Source organism: Urocitellus parryii, chromosome 6 (assembly GCF_045843805.1).
Source record: "Urocitellus parryii isolate mUroPar1 chromosome 6, mUroPar1.hap1, whole genome shotgun sequence".
Taxonomy (NCBI): domain Eukaryota; kingdom Metazoa; phylum Chordata; class Mammalia; order Rodentia; family Sciuridae; genus Urocitellus; species Urocitellus parryii.
In genome coordinates, this window is record NC_135536.1 from 39,421,609 (window position 1) to 39,436,350 (window position 14,742).

Sequence of the window (14,742 nt, forward strand, 5' to 3'; positions counted from 1 at the left end):
ATGTAGTGCTCTCAATTTCAAATGTTAAATTAAGGCAAATATAATGAATACACACATGCCCCTCTTTACCACTTTTTGTTGTTGTTGTTATTTTTTAATTATTCTTTTTTATTATCTGTAGTCTTGAAATGGGTCTTTGGATTTTATTTCCTTCAGTGTCACTGTTTCAAAATTCCAATCCACTGTATAAAAGGTTTTTAAAAAATTTATATATAACAGTGGGATGCATTAAAATTCTTATTACATATATAGAGCACAATTTTTTCTATCTCTGGTTGTAGACATAGTAAAATACATTTGTAAGAGCAAAGTTGTGAAATACAAACATTTAAAACATCATAGGTTATACTATTTTAAATATTATGATAGATAAGCTATTTTATAGTAGATTTTTAATTTAAAATAACAGTATAATATTATTAATTCTAGAAAATATACAAGTAAGAAGAAATAAAAATATATTAGAGGGTACACTTAAATTTTCATATTTTAAATAAGAAAAACTCAAGTTTAGGATAAATTAAGTTTTCTAGGTTATAAAAAAAATTCCATGGAGGTCAATTGTAAGGATAGACAAAGCCTGAAAACCAATAAGAGTTTTTTGATTTAATTTTTTCTATTTTTCTTAATCAGCTTTTCCTTACTCTGGTCAATCTTAATGTATCTTTATGGTAGTTGGCTAAAATATCTAGTGTACAATCAAGAAAGACTTTGCAAGATTGTATTAATTGTCCACAAATGACTGTATTAATTTTTCTAGAAAGGATGGGAATTGATCAATGTAGTTAATGCAAAATGTTCTTATACAGGTCAGCAGTCTAAACAGGGATTTTTAAAAATAAAACATAGCACTAATAACTAAAGATATTGTAGAATCCATATTGTTCTCAAAATTCTGATTTGATTAAATACATATGACACCTGACCACAAAGAGAAAGGGGAGAGGGGGTGGGAGGAGGAGGAGGAGGAAGAGGAAGAAAGCAAAAGCTGCAATTCTCAGAAGACATGCTGGTTAATATTCTTCTACAGAACTCTAAAAGCCTTTTCACTAAGGTAACAAAAAACTAAAATTTTGAGGAAAGACACAAAAAAGGAAGACTGTCAGATATATAACCAAACTGTGTACACAATGAGCTTATAAATCATAAATGTTGCTGTTTTTTTAATAAATTAAAAAGCTTTTATACTTCATTGGTGTCTAAACTAAACTACCAGTTATTCATCATTTTGTTTGTTTAACAGAAGCATTTACCTCTCTTTGCAACAAAATAGCGACAAAAACTGAAAATTAGTTACATAAGAGCACATGCCCACATTTTGTACAAAGTAAAAATACAGGCATATAAGACACTATTTCTTAAAGTTGCACTTTTAAAGGAGAAACTTCAAAATTCTAACAGGAAGACTCAATACTAAATAAAGACAGCAATATTTGAAATTTTTTACATTTCATTCACACATGCAATATCAAATTCTAAAAATATATGTTTTTAGAACTTTGAATCAATGATCAGATTTCATAAATAAGTTTTCATAGAAATTTGTTAAAATATATTCTCTCCATGCTATTGTAACCTGGACAAGACACTTAAAACAGTTTGTTGTCCTCTCAAGGGCATTCCATCACTTTTTTTCTGGGTCTCATCTTTTAGTAACCACCAAGTCCTCTGTTCCTATTGTTAACAGAGTAGTTCTTTCTAATATCATAATGTCCCAACAGCAGAAAACATGTTATAATTCCTTCAATTTCAAAGAAATTGACAGAATTAGAAAGCTGCCCTTTCACAAACAATGAAATAAATAACTGGGGCAAATATCATAAATAAAACCAAAAGATGAAAGGCTAATGAGAAATTTTCAATGAAAGCATCAGGGTTTCACTAACTGATTTCAGGGGTCAATATTAACAATGATGAACAATGTGAAAATCACATATAATGTGCCTCTCAATGAGATCCAATGCAAAAACACAGTACCAATTACATATAGATACAAAAGCAACTGAACAAATCAAAACATTTTGTGCTGCATTACAATCATAGATGATACTGAAAACAGAGAATAGATGATACCATAAAGAGGCAAAGATATAAATCATCAAGATTGTAAAATTGTTTACAAAATGATCCACTTTCATCAATATGAAGGGATTACTTTTCAGACAAAAAGAGACTTAACTAAGAAATACTAAGGAAAATGTAAATTCAAATTTGATTGGATCCAAAGTCAAACAAATTTTATTTGAAACATAATTGAATTGAGATAAAAAATTGAGTATTACATCTTATCAAAGAACTATAGTTAATTTTAACTGTGTGATTAAAACATCAGTATATATTTTGTTTCTTCTTTTTCTTTGAGATGCACACTGAAATATATACAGGTTTAAAAAAACACACTGGAATTTGCTTTAATATATTTCTGCAATAACAAAAAAGGAAATGAAATCGACATGGCAAAATTTTAATATTACTGATTGAGATGAAGGGCATAAGGAGATTCATTATACTATTCTACTTTTATGTTTTACTTTTCATAATAATAAAATGTAAAAGCCTTCACTGATCTCATACGCTTCTTCTCAATCTTCTTATTCACCCAAATTCCTTGAATGAGTTATGTATACTTTCTACTTCCTTACCACTAGTCTTGAATTTCTCAAATGGCTTTTCCCCTTCAATTCTACTCCATTATAGTATTTGTTCTATAACTCACTGAAATCATTCATCACAGATATATTTGGTCAAATTCCTTGTTCATATCTTCATGTTTTCACTCCATCAGCAACATTTAACATAACTGACTATTCTTTTCGAAGAAGAGTTCACTTGATCTTCAGGATACCACATATCTCTGGGTTCTGGCTTTCACTCCATTAATTCATTTAATGAATTTATTGAGTTCCTACTACAAACAGGCTAAAGATACATAATGACCAGACAATACCCCTGACTTCTTGGAGCTTAAATTTCAGTTAAAGTAGATAAACACTATGCATGAAATAAAATATACAGAGAGAACACTCAAAGGAAATGGGTGCTGTGAAGAGAAGTTGGGGACAGTAACAAGCTGAATAAAGACAAAAAGAAACCATGAAAGAAATTTTGCCATAGTCACTACCACATATCCAATACCTAGATTAGTGCCTGGCACTCTACAGATGGTTCAGCAAATAGTCTTCGAATAAATGAATAACTACCCGAGTCTAAATTTTCTTATTTCTAGTTTGAAAAACATATGTATGATCAATTGTAAGGCCTTTTAATCTACAAAGTATCTATAAAGCCAATAAGCCTCTTTGGGTTTATTAGATCAGTTAACTACATAAAAAGAACATATTTTGGTTAATCATTTAAGTAACTATAGTAAGTTATAAAATGTCTCACACTCACAAAAAGGGCACTCAGTAAAAAGAGTTTAGGCAAAAGTAGTAGGAGACACATTGCGAGATATAAGAAATAATTCAACAGAATTTATTTCCTTTCTGGGGTTAAAAAATTAACTTTAAACATGTAATCCACCTAAAGCAATAAGATTAGGAAGAAAAAGAAATATATTTTTCTGCAGTCTTTTTTTAAATTTTCTTTTTAGTTGTTGATAGACCTTTATTTTATTTATTTATAGGCAGTGCTGAGAATTTGAACCCAGTGCCTCACATATGCCAGGCAAGTATGCTACTGCTGAGCTACAACCCAAGCCCTTCCTGCAGTCTAAAAGTTTTTAGATAACTTCAGCCTACTTCAAACAAAATAAGTCTATTCTAGAATAATGAGCATATACTAATGATTTGATCCATATACTTCCAATTGTTATCTATAATGAAACTCAGGAAGCATTTTATTTGGATTTGAGAAAAGTACATAAAGATAAGCATGCAAATCCCCAAATCCAAAATTCAAAATGTTTTGAAACCTCAAACTGAACATTGACATGACACTCAGAACTTTCAGAGTATGGAACATTTCAAATGTTGAATTTTGAGATTAGGAATGCTTAATTGATATGGTCTATGCAAATACTCCCAAATCTAAATGCATTACAGTGGAATGTATTACAATTCTTATTACTCACACATAGCACAATTTTTCATATCTCTTGTTGTATACAAAGTATATTCACACCAATTCGTGTCTTCATACATGTACTTTGGATAATAATGTCCATCTCATTCCACCATCATTTCTAACCGCATGCCCCCCTCTTTCCCCTCCCAACCCTCTGCCCTATCTAGAGTTTGTCTATTCCTTACATCCTCTCCCTCCAACCCCCCACTCCCATCAATCAACCTTCTTATATCAGAGAAAACATTGGCATTTGGTTTTTTGGGATTGGGATTAGCATTATCTTCTCTAACTCCAACCATTTACCTGCAAATGCCATGATTTTATTCTCTTTTATTGCTGAGTAATATTTCCACAATCTGTAATTTTTACAGTAAAAGAAAAGATACATACAATGAAAATAAATTACTAATTCCAAGTAGCTAATATACTGAAAGGACAGGGTTTATTAATGAAATGTTTAATGTTATTTTATCTTTTACCTTTTTTATAAAATATATTTTATATTTTCTCTTATCTTCATTTTATCAAGAAATATCTTCCTATACATTATATATTCTGAAGCATATTAATATTTCCTGTGCTAATATTTCCTATATTAGTATTTCCTTATAAAGTGCTGGGCAATAATAAAGTGGCAATCTCAAGATTTCTTTAGGTATATATGTATTTCTGTGCATAATTATGATAAATGCAGTAAATTAGACCTAAAAAGTCAAAGGTCAAAAATTTTTTTCTGACATATGGAAGCTAGTCCAAAATAAGGGGGGGAAAGGGTGTGTGTGTGTGGAGAAATGGTCCATTAAAATAGAATACAGAGCAGTGAAATAGAGGAAGGAAACCGAAGGGAAGGGAAGGGAAGGGAAGTGGGACAGAATAAGGGGAGAATAGTGGAATGACTCTGACCCAACTTTCTCATGTACATATATGACTATACCACAATAAATCTCTCTATAATATACATATATGTATAAGAAATATTAATAAAAAGTATAATAGAAAATCAGTGGAGTAGAGAGAAGGGAACAGGGGGAGGGAGGAAAGGAGGAAAAGGGGAAGTAGGGGGGACTGAATTACAGCAAATTATATTCCATGCTTTTTAATACTGTCAAAATGAATCCTAACGTTATGTATGACTAAAAAGAACCAATTAAAAAAAAAAGAGAAGTAACACAATAAATAGTTAACAATTTGTTGAATCTGCAAAGAGATACATGTTTATGTATTACCTTGATCTCCGAAATTTCCTAAATGTTTTGTAATTGTAAACAAATAAAACAGAAAAATGGTGCTCAAAATAAAAAAAAAAACAAGAATAAAGTCTACATTGCATGAATTTTCTTTGACAACTGTAATTCAGGTTTTAAACAAAGGTTTATAGTTGTTTGAAGACATCTTAATTTTTAATTGTAAAGCATCTGACCATCCATGTTTGTTATAAATAAAAGAATCTGCAATGAGTTGTGTCATTAGCCTCGATCTATATTCATGTTAATATAATTACTTGTAACATAATTATTTGTAATATATTCTTACAATATATAAAAGTGAAAATTTAATTCATTAGCCTTTTGAGTTTATTAAAAGTAAATCACGAGTGACAACTAACGTCAAACTTTCTGTCAGGTTAAATAACATAAAACAAATTATTTAAAAACTTGAGAATAACAATAACAATAAAATTAGCAGATTGAAGCTACTGAAGAATTCTCAAACATAACTTTATTAATCATATTTCAACAGACCATGTTACCAGTTTTTTAATGCATAATCCATAATAATTTATATATGAGAAATATTTATTACTATTAATAATATTATAAATACATGATTTGCATTCATTTCTTACGTTACCATATTTATTGTTAAGTACATCAGCAAAAGACACATTTCAGGATATTTATGAGTTTTCTAGGTATATCAACACAATGTTACACTCTTTCAGGAGAAAATATATAATTTATTCAAGAACTGAAGCCATTTAATGGTCTCCTCTGACATTCACAACTACAGACTTTTTCTTTATGATTCAGTCTAATGTCCATGTTCCTAAACATATAAAGAATAGCTACATTAAAAATTTAAGCAATTTTACAATTTGTATCTCAGAATATTATTCTGTTTTAACAGTGATTATACTTCCTTAAGTTTAAAAATCATTTCATGATTTATGTAAAATATACCTGTTATAAATACATATATTTACCATCATTATATGTTATATAAAATGTACAGATGTTTTATGTATTACATAAATTCATAATGTATTTGAGAAAAATCATTTGGAAAAAATTATATAATACATAAAACATCTATACATTTTAAAATTTCATTTAATTTCTCAACAATTAGGAAAGATAATGATATTTCCAATTTACAAATATGAAAGTAAAACAACTAGAACGAAGATTATAGCAAATGCCAAGATAAATTACGGTCTGGTAAATATTTTTTTTTCCCAATTACACCATATAACTCCTAAAAATGTATCATTAGGTCACCTACAAACACTTTTTTAAAGAAAAATCATATTTTTGCTTGGTTATGGACAATTATTTCATCTAAGTTTGATAATTTTAAAATTAATATCCCCTCAGGTTTATTCCTTATCTGGCATAAGATGAAAGAAAAGTGACTTTTTTTTTTACAGAGAATAGGCTGGCACAAAAATATATATAAAAATTTAAAAATTAAAAAAAGAAGAAAGGTGTTGGTTAAAAATTGCATGGGCCATTAGCAATATATTATGGAACAAGTTTGCAGATCAACAAAAGAACTTAGAAACACTGCCATTAAAAACTAAGTTCAATTTGTAATTGCAGCTTTTATGCTATTACAGTTATACACATTTGATGATACTTCTTTCTATCACACAGTTTATCAGGGAAAAAATGCACTGTTTTAAGAAGAGGGCTTTTTGAAAAAGAAATCACAGGAATTGAAATCTTATAATGCAAAGTAATCATTACTTTCTTTTCTAGGTGACCAAACAATGTATTAAAACATATCTCTACTGCTAATTCATAAAAGTTTACAAAAGGCCATAATATACTTTAGTCTCAAGCCAACACAGTGAAGACTTGAGTCTCTGTTGATAGAACATGGTTTAATATTAAAATATATACAGTCAAGCCCAAGGTCAGTCTACATTTAAGAAAAATCTAAAAGATACTAATATTCTTCAGAGACCTAACACAGACAGAATTAATGACAAGAAAATTGATATTGTCTAGCTTCTCACACATTCTCTTTCCTGTGAATATAAAGTGGCTACTAATTTACTTTGACCAGTCATTCCTATAAATTAGCATCAGCATCACAGGATATTCTAAATTCCGAAGAAACCCCCAAATAAGACATATCTGAAAATTTTAAATACTAATGGAAATTGTTCTCATATATACTGCAATTCATCTCCAGTTTCTAAGTTCTGAAGCAATGCAGAAGTTCCTACCAACAATTATGATATTATTTCATCCTTAGTATACTCTTACTATAATTCAGGATTGTTACAACAATCCTAGTTTGGTCAATATTATTACCTCTTAAATTCTAACATGAATTATAGGAACATAAAACTTCCAAGAAAACATTCATTAAAAGATAATAATTATATTCTTATATATACATATAGAAACAGATTTGTTGACTTGTCCTCATTCCGAATCACTGTTACCAGTTTTTACTATGATTTCTACTCAATTTCTGCTGTAAGAAAATGACATTATCCTTTGTGTATAAATGGAAATTCACCTACCGAAATTTGCAGACTATACTTAGAAGCTGGGAAAGTAGTTTTCAACAAATATGGGATACAGAATCAAGTTCAGAAATTTAGAAGTGTAACCAGTAGCGGCATGCATAGCAAATAAGTCATGTCTCTCATTCTACACACACACAAAAAATGAATTCAAAGTAGATTAAGAACCCCTGAATTAGAAAAGTAACTCTGCAACTGCTGGAAGAAAAGATAGGATCAATATTTTAACATATTGGCACAGGCATTAACTTCCTTAATAAGTCTCCTAAAGCCCAAGAAATAAGACCAAGACTGAATAAGTAGAATGGTATCTAAGTAAAAAGCTTCTGTACAGCAAAGGAAACAATTGCATAAAGAGAGAGCCTAAAGAATGGGAGAAAATCTTTGCCACCTACTTTTCCAAAGGAGATTAATATACAGAACTACAAAGAAACCAAAAAGCAGACATAAAAAAACCCAAACAAATATCCTAATCAATAAATGGGCAAATGATCTAAACAGACATTCCTCTAAACTACACATGGACAACAAATATATGAAAAAATATTCAACATCCTTAACAGTCAGGGAAATGCAAATCAAAACTACACTGAGATTTCATCACACTCCAGTTAGAATGGTTATCATCAAGAATACACAAAACAACAAATGCTGGTGAGAATGTGGGGAAAAGATATTATCATCAAGAATACACAAAACAACAAATGCTGGTGAGAATGTGGGGAAAAGATATACTTAGATATTGTTGCTGGGACTGCAAATTATTCAACCACATTGGAAAGAAGTAGGGAGATTTCTCAAAAGACTAGATAGGGAACTAACATATGACCCAGGTATCCCACTCCTTGGCATATTTACAAAAGTACTAAAATCGGCATACTGTTGTAATACATGCATACAAATGTTTACAGCAACAAAATTCATAATAGCCAAGTTATAGAATTAGCCTAGGTACCTAACAACAGCTTAACAGATAAAGGAAAACTGTAATATCTACACAATGAAGCCATAAAAAATGAAATTATGTCATGTGTTGATAAACGAATGGAACTGGGGAACATCATGCTAAGTGAAATAAGCCAGACTCAGAAAATCAAGGGTCAAATGTTTTCTTTGACATGTGGGAGGGAGGAGGAGAGGAAAAGGAGAAGAGAGAAAGGAATAAAATGGGGGAACCTATGAAAATAGAAGTGAAACCAACAGAGTAGAGAGGAAGGGGATTGAGAGGGAGTGTGAAAGGGAAGGTATGGAGAAGTACTGGGGAATGAAATCTATCAAGTTATGCTATATGCCCAATTATGATTATAACACAAAGAATCCTGTTTTCATATGTAATTATAATGCATTAACTAAAAATAATAGAAAGGAGATAGTAGAGCAAAGGGATGGAAGCCAGTGTGGGAGGGCAAGAAAAGGGAATGAGATTGATCAAATTATGTAATGTGCATGTACAGGTATGGCATAATGAATCCCACAACTATAATGTACCTATAAAAATTTAAAGATAAAAAATTATATTCATACCACATGAATTATCTGTGCTACATTTTTCTCAAAGCTATTAAAAATAAAATTGTATATCCAAATAATCATTCAATTAATGGGATAAAGAGAAAGGAAAATAACAATATGAGGCACAGACCTTCTTTCTCTAAACTTAGCCATTAAAATCACATCTAATGTTGATGGATTCTTATGTGGGCTATTTCCTCCATGGAATATATGACATGTCCTAGCTGGACAGAGAGACTCTCAAAACAATAACAAAAGTCATGTGAGGCTAAGGAGGAAAGCATATCAATGGACATGCAACATGATAACAAATCACAATAAAACTGTTGCTTACAAACTGAGATAAAAAAGATAACTATCACTGGTGATAGCCCTATTTTTCACATATAACAAAGTTAACACTTTTGTAATCCAATATAGACTAAGCAGTAACTTCATTCCCTAATTTCTAAAACAAGAGGGAACAATTCCATTTTTACTATGAGCCCACAAATACAATATAAAAGTAAAGTCCACATTTGTATGGGTTTCCAAGGGAAGTGAATTATTTAAGACAATGATTGATCATGCCACTGATCACATGCACTATATCAAATAAATGTAAAGGAAGAGTGCAGAATCATGACCTTTCACTTGCTGAGGGGAAGAAATATGGGAGAGTAAATTTGTAAAGTTTACAGTTTACAATTTATATGAGAAAATATTAAAATATTAAATGAGGGAAATATTAAAAGCATGTAATTTTATTAAAAATATTATTCAAATATTAAAAGGTATTAATTTGGGCAGTTTTATATGGGCTAAGATTATATGGCAATTTAAAAATTACTGTATATATAACAAAAAACTGGCCATTGTAATTAAGTGCCATTTTTAGTGTAATAATTCATTAGTATTAACTACATTCAAATGCTGTACAAGCACTCTTATTTCCAAAATTTTCTCATCATCCCATTTAGGAACTCAGTAGCTCTTAATAAATACATGATGTGCTGAACACAGTGGCATGTACATGTAATGCCAGCAGTTGGGAGGCTAGGAGTTCAAGGCCAGCCTGGACAACGTAGTGAAACCCTATATCCAGGAAAGAAAAAATCTTTATCCCTATCTTTCAACATCCCCTGGTAATCTCTAACCAACTTTCTGTCAATGCATTTATCTATTCTATATATTTAATATAAGTAAAATAATACAATATTTATCCTCTTGTTTTGGCTTATTTTACTTAGCAAAATGTTTTCCAAGTTTATTAATGCTGTCACATATATCAAAACTTCATTAATTTATGGCTGAATAATACTATATTCTATTTTACATATATATCACATTTTGTTTATCTATTTATACTGGTGGATATTTGTCTTGTTTCTTCCTCTTGGCTGTGTACATAATGCTTCAATGAACACTGGTATACAAGCATCTGCTTAGATGCTTGTTTTCAATTCTTTCCGAATAAATCCAATAGCAGAATTGCTGGGTAATATGTAATTACATATTTAGCCTATTGAGTAGCCAAACCATTTTCCATAGTTGCTTCACTACTTCACATTCCCACCAACAATCTAAAATTTCTTTCCTTCCTTTCTGTATAGTAATGAATGTAAATGGGTGTAATGTGCCATTTCACTTAAGTTTTGATCTGCATTCTCCTAATAACTAATGGTGTTGAGCATCTTTTCATGCTCTTATTGTCCATTTGTATGTTTTCTTTGGAGATGTCTATTCACATCCTTCACATGTTCTATAAGGTATTCCTTTTCTTGTAGAATCTTAGTTGTTGTTGTTGTTTAATGTATTCTGGGTACAAACATTGTATATATTTGCAAACAGTTCTCCCCATTCTGGAGGTTGCCTTTTCACCTTCTTGATAATTTCAGTTGTGAACAGAAGTTTTAAATTTCTGATTTTTAAAATTTTTCTGCTTTTAGTGTTATACCAAAGAACCCATTCCCAATCTAATATGAAAAACTATGTTTTCTTTTAGAGTTTATGGTTTAGCTCTATATTTTGGTTGCTGATCCATTTTTAATTGTTTCACTTTGTTTGCAGCAAGGTCTGTTACCTAGCTGGCCTCAAACTTCTGGGTTCAAGAAACTCTCCTGTCTCAGTCTCCAGAGTAAATGGACCTATAGGTACATGCCACCATGCATGAAACCTTCTTAGTTAATTTGTTATATGATATGAGGTAAGGTTTTGACTCATTCTTGTGCACATGGAAATCCAGTTGTCTCAGGAACATTTTGTGGAAAAGAGTGCTCTCTCTACTTGAATAGACTTTGTACCTTTGTCAAAAATTCACTAGCCATAGATACACTGAGTTATTTCTGGACTTCAAAAATATTTCATTGTATTTATGTACCTGTGTACGTGCCATATACACATACATAAGCAGCAGCACTCTGATTTGATTAGTATAGCTTTGTGGTTAAGTTTTGAAATCAGAAAGTGCTAGTTTCAATTCTGTTCTTTTTGTCTTTTCAGGGATTTTTTTTTCAATTCCATATGAATGAAAGAATCAAGTTTTCCCCTTCGGTAAGAAAATAAAAAGGCTATTAAAATCTGGTAGAAATTAAACTGATCTGTAGATTGCTTTGGGTATTACTGACATCTTAACAACATTGTCTTTCTGCCTAGAAAATGGATGTCATTCCATTTTGTTAGGACTCGTGTTCTACCTCCTTTATTAAACTTATCCTAGGTATTTTATTATTTTAGAAGCTACTGTAAATGTCAATTGCTTTCCTAATATACTTTTCAGATTGTTCCTTGCTGCTATGTAGAAACACTGATTTCTCTCTGTGTTACTTTGTACCTCACAACTTTACTGAATTTTTTTTTATTAGCTCTATGAGCTCTCTTGAGATTATTTGGAGTTTTCTATATATAAAGTCTTGTCTACAAATAGAGATAGTTTTACTTATTCCATTTAAATTAGAATGTCTCTTTTGTTTTCTTGTATAATCATTCCAGCTAAAATTACCAGTATAATGTTGATTAGTAGTGGTGAAAGCAAACATCATGTTTCGTTCTTTGGGTAACAGGAAAAGCATTCAGATATATTGTTTTGATTTAATCTACTTTTTTCCCATAAATTCTCTTTATCATGTTGACAAAAAATTGTCAATATTTTATCAGGAAAGTAATTACAAACCTGTTACTAATATATCTTGGTAATCAACACTTTCCATGTGCATTAAAAAGTTATACTATAACCATAATATTAAGAAAAATGAAACATTTAAATAGCATCAGCATACCACAAAATACTGAAATCAAAATGTGACTTTGGGGTTGAAGATATGGCTCAGAGGTTCTTCAAAATTCTCCAATTCATTTGTTAAAAATTATGTTTGGATTCACTACTGTGAACAGATAATGAAAAAATTTAAATTTTAAATTTAATATTGAGTGTTAAATAATTACAAATTAAAGAATATCAGGATATCTTAACAGTAAGAGGAACTAATATTAAAATTGATATTACATCTATCAGATATCTATTTGCAGCTTAGGATAAGTAGCTCTGTTTCTGTGATACCATAAAGTAATTTTAATGGACTTAACCATTATAATTTTAGTTTTGAAAATATGTGCCTCAGAAAATTATAAAACTCTGTTCCAATACTTCTGTAATTCCAATTGTTTCTAATGTAAGTCTCTGCCCTCTCTTTTATTCTGAATTATTAGAATGTTATGAATAACTGAAGAAATCACAGGCTAGAGTGATTCCCTGTCAGTTAAGTTCATGCACTGTCATATGAATACAGTATTCTCCACAGGCTAAAACCTTCTGAGACCCTCTGGATTGTCCTCCTAACTTCTAATCCACTTAAAGACAGATCCTTGGCCTCCTGTAACCAATGGCCTCTGATCTATGTGAGGACAGATAACTGGCTCTCTGACACCATCTGGCCTTTCCTGTATAAAGGCTCTTTCTGAGTCTTTGGTTTCCTGTCTGCTCTCCATGCAGTTTCTGGTGTCCTGCCCTTACTCCTTAACCTGTTTCCTGTAAGTCCTTGAGTATCATTCAGTCATTAATTACCTCTGTCCCTCCCCCATATAAGACCACCAAACTATTTCAAAGTGCAGAAAATGAAGACCACACCAATAAAATAATAAAGATATAAAAGACGTTATTCTTCAAATTCCTATGAGACTTATTTGCCACAAGTCTAAAACTCTTCAGTCATCTGTATTACACTCTTAACGCATGGTCTTCTGTGTATTCAGAATTTCATCCAATTCCCTATACTTCCTATTGCCCTCTGTTATCTCAGTTTTAGCATATGTGCAATATCAAAAGAAAATATTTTTAAAAAATGTTCCAGTTAGGGGCTGGGAACGTGGCTCAGCAGTAGAGCGCTCGCCTCACATGTGCGAGACCCTGGGTTTGATCCTCAGCACCACATAAATATAAACAAGTGAAATAAAAGTATTGTGTTGAACTACTAAAAAACAAATATTTTTTTAAAAAATGTTCCAGTTAGCTTTATCCCTCAGATAACACTTGGAATTTCCCTTAGCTCTTTGTGTTGCATATAGCCCTATCAAGTAAGGCTTTTCCCCTAAACCCATGGTTTTACAGAATCACAGTGCTTTGGTATTTTGGGGGGTTCATTTTGTCTCTTTCATGCTCTGTGAGCATTTATCCTTTTTCTTTCAAAGATTTTTGGAAACAAAGTTTGAACAGGCAGAGAGTGAATCAGGTAAAAAGTTTTCAGTTAGAAATGCAGAATGTAAGTGTACTGGTAATTTATAGCAATAAGGAAAAATATCAAGGGTTACGGTTTTTTGGCCTTTTACATTTCCTTTCCGTGCAGTGGTCTCAGTTAAGTATGTCTTCTTTTGGAAACACTTTCTTCTCTTGGCTTCCTTATTGTTAATTTCTTCCTAAGACAGCACTTAGCTAATCCCATAGTTGAAAATATCATAAAATATATTGTGAATTAATTTGAGCTCTCTCACTGCCACCCTCCAGTTCAAGCCATGATTGTCTCTAAGCAGGTCTATTACAAGACTCTGTTAACTATTGCTCCAACTTTTGCTCTTCTACCTCCCTCTCCTTGCTCAGTATATTTTTTTAACATATATCACATGCAGTTTACCCATATAAGATCAATGGCTTCTCATCTAATTCTGGCATTAACATTAAACCCTTTCCTACAGCTTTCAAATCTCTCAAGATTTGGACTGTGCTTTGCTCTCAGTCCTCATCTCATATTACCCTCCCTCTCTTGTTCTATGCTCCAGGGAGTCAGGTCTTTTTTAGTTACTGGAACATGCCAAACTTGTTCTTGGTTAGGCCTTTTTTCCCCTGTGGATCTCTATCCTAGGAGCCCTGTTCCTGTGGGTTCTCCATTGGCAGGCCCCTTCTTATCATTAAAAGCCTAATTCAGTAGTACTTCATG

General features: G+C 31.3%; 1 protein-coding gene across 1 annotated transcript in view; it reads right to left on the minus strand.

The window, feature by feature from the left end:
• The window catches only part of Nova1 (NOVA alternative splicing regulator 1), a 132,492-nt gene that overhangs the window by 29,762 nt on the left and 87,988 nt on the right, over positions 1-14,742 (minus strand). The gene's annotated exons all lie outside the window — the stretch shown is intronic.